This window comes from Balaenoptera ricei, chromosome 11 (assembly GCF_028023285.1).
Source record: "Balaenoptera ricei isolate mBalRic1 chromosome 11, mBalRic1.hap2, whole genome shotgun sequence".
In the NCBI taxonomy this organism is placed as follows: domain Eukaryota; kingdom Metazoa; phylum Chordata; class Mammalia; order Artiodactyla; family Balaenopteridae; genus Balaenoptera; species Balaenoptera ricei.
Window position 1 is genome coordinate 47,522,506 of NC_082649.1, and position 6,205 is coordinate 47,528,710.

A 6,205-nucleotide genomic window follows, 5' to 3' on the forward strand; every position below is an offset into this window, starting at 1 on the left:
TGGAGATTTAATCCGCTGCTCCTGAGGCTGCTGGGAGAAATTTCCCTTTCTTTTCTTTGTTCACACAGCTCCCGGGGTTCAGCTTTGGATTTGGACCCGCCTCTGCATGTACGTTGCCTGAGGGCGTCTGTTCTTCGCTCAGACAGGACGTAGTTAAAGGAGCAGCTGATTCAGGGCCTCTGGCTCACTCAGGCCGGGGGGAGGGAGGGGTATGGGTGCGGGTTGAGCTTGTGGGAGCAGAGGCCAGTGTGATGTTGCACCAGCCTGAGATGCACTGTGCTTTCTCCCAGGGAAGTTGTCCCTGGATCACGGGACCCTGGCAGTAGTGGGCTGCACAGGCCCCCAGGAGGGGAGGTGTGGATAGTGACCTGTGCTTGCACACAGGTTTCTCGGTGGTTGCAGGAGCAGCCTTAGTGTCTCATGCCCGTTTCTGGGGTCCATGCTGATAGTCGCGGCTCACGCCCATCTCTGGAGCTCCTTTAAGCGGCGCTCTTAATCCCCTCTCCTCACGCACCAGGAAACAAAGAGGCAAGAAAAAGTCTCTTGCGTCTTTGGCAGCTCCAGACTTTCCCAGACTCCCTCCCGGCTAGCTGTGGCACACTAGTCCCTTCAGGTTGTGTTCACACAGCCAAACCCAGTACTCTCCCTGGGATCCGACTGAAGTCCGAGTTTCAGCTCCCAGCCCCCACCCGTCCCGGCGGGTGAGGAGACAAGCCGCTTGGGCTGGTGAGTGCTGGTAGGCACCGATCCTCTGTGCGGGAATCTCTCCGCTTTGCCCTCTGAACCCCTTTTGCTGCGCTCTCCTCTCCTCCGTGGCTCCAAAGCTTCCCACCTCCGCCACCCGCAGTCTCCGCCCATGAAGGGGCTTCTAGTCCGTGTAAACCTTTCCTCCTTCACAGCTCCCTCCCTCTGGTGCAGGTCCAATCCCTATTCTTTTGTCTGTGTTTTTTCTTTTTTCTTTTGCCTTACCCAGGTACGTGGGAAGTTTCTTGCCTTTTGGGAGGTCTGAGGTCTTCTGCCAGCATTCAGTAGGTGTCCTGTACGAGTTATTCCACATGTAGATGTATTTCTCATGTAGATGTATTTCTCATGTAGATGTATTTGTGGGGTGGAAGGTGATCTCCACGTCTTACTCTTCCTCCATCTTGAAGCTCCTCCTCTGTTGTTGTTTTAGATTCCACATATAAGTGAGATTTCATGGTATTTGTATTTCTCTGTCTGACTTATTTCACTTAGCATAATGTCTTCAGGGTTTATCTATGTTTGTTGCAAATGGCAGAATTTCCTTCTTTTTTACAGCTGAATAATATTTCTTTGTACTTGTATACCACATTTTCTTTCCCCATTCATCTATTGATGAATACTTAGACTGTTTCCATGTCTTTACTATTGTAAATAATGGTGCAACGCACATGGGGGTGTAGATATCTTTTTGAGATAGTGATTTCAATTTCTTCACGTAAGTACTTAGTAGTGGAATTGATCATATGGTAGTTCTATTTTTATCTTTTTGAGGAACCTCCATACTGTTTTCCATGATAGCTGCATCAATTTACATTCTCACCAACTGTGTGCAAGTGTTCTTTTTTGTCCACACCCTTGTCCACACGTTATTTTTCAAGAAATCTTCTTGATAATAGCCATTCTGACAGTTGTTAAATGATACCTCTTTGTGGTTTGGGATTTGCGTTTTCCTAACGATTAGTGATTTTGAGCCCGTTTTCATGTACCTGTTGGCCATTTGTATGTCTTTTTGAAAAATGTCTATTTGGTTCCTCTGCCCATTTTTAATTGGATTTTTTCTATTAAGTTGTATAAGTTCTTTACATATTATGATTTTAACACTTTTTCATATATACATAATATAATATATATGTTAAAATCTTTGAATGATTCCTAATTATGTGATTATACTTCATTTCATGCTCAAAAAAACACACTCACAATTGTGCTTGAGACATACTTCTTTTTCTAGACCAGCAATATCCAATATGTTTCTATGATAGAAATGTTCAATATTCTCCACTGTCAACACAAAAACCCTTAGTCACGTGTGTCTATTGAGCACTTGAAATGCATCTAGTGCAACTGAGGAACTGATTTTTAAGTGTTACTCATTTTTTATTAATTTCAATTTAATAATCACATGTGGTGAATAGATGTTATATTGGACAGTACAGCTCTAGACTTATTTATAGTTACTTTTCTATTCTATGTCAGTCTGCTGAGTGATAATGTCCTTAAGATTCCTAGAAGCTCTTTTATCTGGCTTACAGGATCTACCAAAAAAAATTCTACTAGGTCTTATCAAAGAGTCTTCCAGCCACACCTTAATTTGATCTTTACCTTTAAACTTCATTGTATTTTGAGGAATTTTACTATCTTTGGAGACTGGAGAAGAGAAACAATTTTATCTTACAACCCAGGTCCTGCCACCTGACATTTTCAACATTCTGAAGATCTGAGTATTTCTTTGGCCAAATCCAAAAATGTATATATTCTCCATCTTCTAAATTATTTTATACAGCATTTTTGCCAGTTGTTTCGTACTACAAAATGTGTGTCACCTATTTTCTACAGTCTTCAATATCAATTATTTTTCCATCCCTTAATCACAGTTTACTTGCTTTTTTTTTTAATGTTTTTGCTATCAATTTCCCCACCACTTTTCCATACTTAACCTGCAGCTTGGTCCTAAAGCCAATGGCACATATTTTAGACTTTTGTTATGGCAGCATCCAACCTCTAGTTATCAGTTTGTTATTGCTAAGCAGCAAAAAATAAAAATCTCTAAACATTATTGGAATAAAACAACAACATTTATTTAGTTTATGGTGCTGTGAGTTGGTGTTTTCAGCTAGACTCAGCTGGTCAGTCCTCCTATCTTTACTGATACATTCACACAAACTTATAAGCTGTGGGTCAGCAGAGGTGATTCTGCTTCAGAGGATTGGCTAATTGTCATCTGGAGCAACAGGGAATGACAAACCCATCTCCCTCATCATCCAGCTGATAACCCAGGTTTGTTCTCCTGGTGTCTAGACAGGGTCTCAAAAACAAGAGAAACAGCACATGGCTCTCTGGAAGCTATTAAAAAACAAAATTTAACTGAGTAAATTTGAAGATCTAATTGGCTTTATTAAGAAATTCATGAATTAGACAGCATCCCATCTAGCAATTTCATGGGTTCTCTGAGGGGTTGTACATAATGGAAGATTTTTATATGAAGAAGGTTGGGTCAAGGAAACTATTAGCAAAAGAAAAGAAAGAATTGTTTATAGGCCAGGACATCTTCTTTGGGGAAGGGAATGGGGTGGGTTTTATCATGCAGATTTCATTTTCTTCCTTTGGGAGATGGAGAGAGACAAGTAACAGATTAACTCAGTGTTGCTGGCTAGAAAATTTCAGACTGGTTGATTAAGATTACATTTCTAAGGAAGGTGAAAACTGCCATTAGTTTAGGTATTAAAACTAGGTTTTAAGTCAAGAAGGAAGGGGGCAGGGCGCAACCCTTAAAAGAATGACACAGCCATGGAGGAAAAGAAGAAGTACACAACAAAAATTTTAGAACCAACTAAGCCCAAGATGGTGGAAGATTTGATTTCTGTAGACCTTGAGCCTCATTATATACTCATTGTACTACATTAGCATGCTAAATGGTACAACCACAGGCACCATGACAGTTCCGAGGCTGACCATAAAGGGCCAAAATTGGGCAGTGGCCCAATACCTTGGAAATCCCACCCCTTCCCCAAAATAGTTTGAATAATTCTCCTGTAACAGGGTAGAGCAAAATCTGACTCCATGTTGGATATGTTTCTTTTACTTTAATCTTTGCTTTTCATTGCTTTTGTTATTATAATCACTAAAAGGATGCTGTCTACAGCTGTAAGCATACATAGTGGCCTGCTTCAGGGAACCCTGCCCCTCTGCCTGAATGTTAAACTTAAGTGCCTTTGTTCAACTCACAGGGAGACCATCTGACCCTGCACATCTGTAAATGGCTGCAGAAAAGAAGAAATTAACACACCCCCTCCCCAATGCATGTCAAGCCAGGAGATATTTTGCAAGACTCATGGTCTTTTTACTTTACTTCCTCATCTCCTACCCCTCTCTGTTTTATAAAAGAAACTGGCATCCAGACCCCGATAAGATGGTACTCTGGGATATTAGTCCATCATCTTCTCAGACACCTGGCTTTCTGAATAAAGTCGCTATTCTTGCCTCAACACCTTGTCTCCCAATTATTGGCCTGTCATATGGCGAGCAGACCAAGCTTGGATTTGGTCGCAAATTTGGCGAGCCAGCCACGAGGCTTGCTGTTTGAGGCTAACTGGCCACGATGAGGGAACTTGGGGGCAAGCCTTTAGCAGCTGCCAGGACCATTTGTCCTGAGGATCTTCCCTTCAAATTTCCCTGAAGTGGCACCAGCTACCCCAGTGTTTGGCAGTTGAAGCAAGGAACTGACAAACTTCTGCGAGTCGATGGACTCAATTAGTAGGGTAATTCGCTCTGGCATGTACAACCAGGAACAAATTCCCCCCCTCATTTTGGGCTTTCCCTTTATGGGACCAGCCAGTTTGTTTGATTGGGGTGTCCTGTTGGAGAGGGGAATTGTTGTTGTACTCTACCTGATTTGGGAACCAGGTTGTTGGTTTCTGTTTTGTGTGCATCAATGTTGGAATTTGTGCTTTTTGTGTAGGAATTTGTTTGAGTCTTTTGTGTTTCAGTGTTATACAAACTTATAAAAATGGGAAATACTTCATCTATCCTAAAGGAAAGCCCTTTGGGGCATATATTAGATAAATGGGCAAAACGTAGCCAGGAGCCTATGACTAAGAAAAAGATAGTGTACTATTGTAATAGGGTGTGGAATCAGTATATGTTAGGATCAGAACAGCAATGACCCCTGAATGGCTCACTCAATTATTATACGATCTCACAATTAGAAGTGTTTTGCAAAAGAGCAGGGGAAAGAGATGAGATTCCATATGTAGAAGCATTTATGCTATTGCATCAGGAGTAAAAGAAGTCAGAGGGCTGCCATGTTATGGTGCAGCAGTCTGAAAGGAAACCCAAGGGGGAACCTGTTCTACAAGGGGAAGAGGGATAAAATGAGAGTGGGGACATGTTACTTCAAAACTTAAACCCCCCTCTGGCTTATCCAACTCTCCCACTGGCCAAACATGCTGCACCAGCCATTGTTCCAATATCCCCCCACTACACCGCCAACATATTCACTCATTTCACCACCTCCTGTTTCCCTTACCCACGGGGATCGAATAGAAGTTTCTCTGTTAAACCACAGGGCTCAGGGACCTGGTTTAGTATCACCATCTAAGACCTGACAAGGCACCCAGTTTGGACTGGGAGCCCCTTCCCACAGCAGGGCAATTTCCCTTGTACTGATATCCTGTACGAAGCCTTAATGCAAATGGCCAACCAACTGGGTTTCTATGGATGCACAATCCATTCTCAAATTTAGATTTGCTTACCTGGAAAAACCACAACCCTGCTTACCAAGAGGACCCACTCCATATGACTGAACTTTTCACCTCTATATTTGCCACTCACCATCCCACTTGGGCAGACATTCACACTCATGAATATAATGCTTACTGGGTATGAAAGGAGGATGGTCATTGAGAAGGCTAGAGAGGAAGTGCACCAGCTCCATCTAGTGGGTCCAAATGGAACTCCAGAAACAAATCTGGCAATCCTCATTGCTGAGCCTAACGGAGATCCTAATAATGGATGCAGGCCACTTTTAGAACATTATAGGAGATCTGTCTTAGTGGGTCTTCAAAAGGGGGTACCTAGACAAAAGAGCTTAAACAAAATTTAGGAGATAAAAGAAAAACCAAATGAGAATCCATCAGAGTTTCTAGAAAGGATTTATCAAGCTTATAGGTGCTACACAGATGCAGACCCTGGGGCCCCTGAGAACATAAGGATGGTAAATATGACCATAATTGGGCAAAGTGCCCCAGATATAAGTATAAATTTACAGAAGTTAGATTGTGCATTTGGAATGAACCCTTCGCAAGTGCTTTTACATGTTGCTTAAGTATTCAGAAACAGGGAACAACAACAGAAGCAAGAAGATGCAAAATGGAAGGCAGCTTTTCGGGCAGCAGCATTGAATTCCTGGAAAGCGAGTAACCTAAAGGAAAGTAAGTCACCATTGGGGAAGGAACAATGTCCT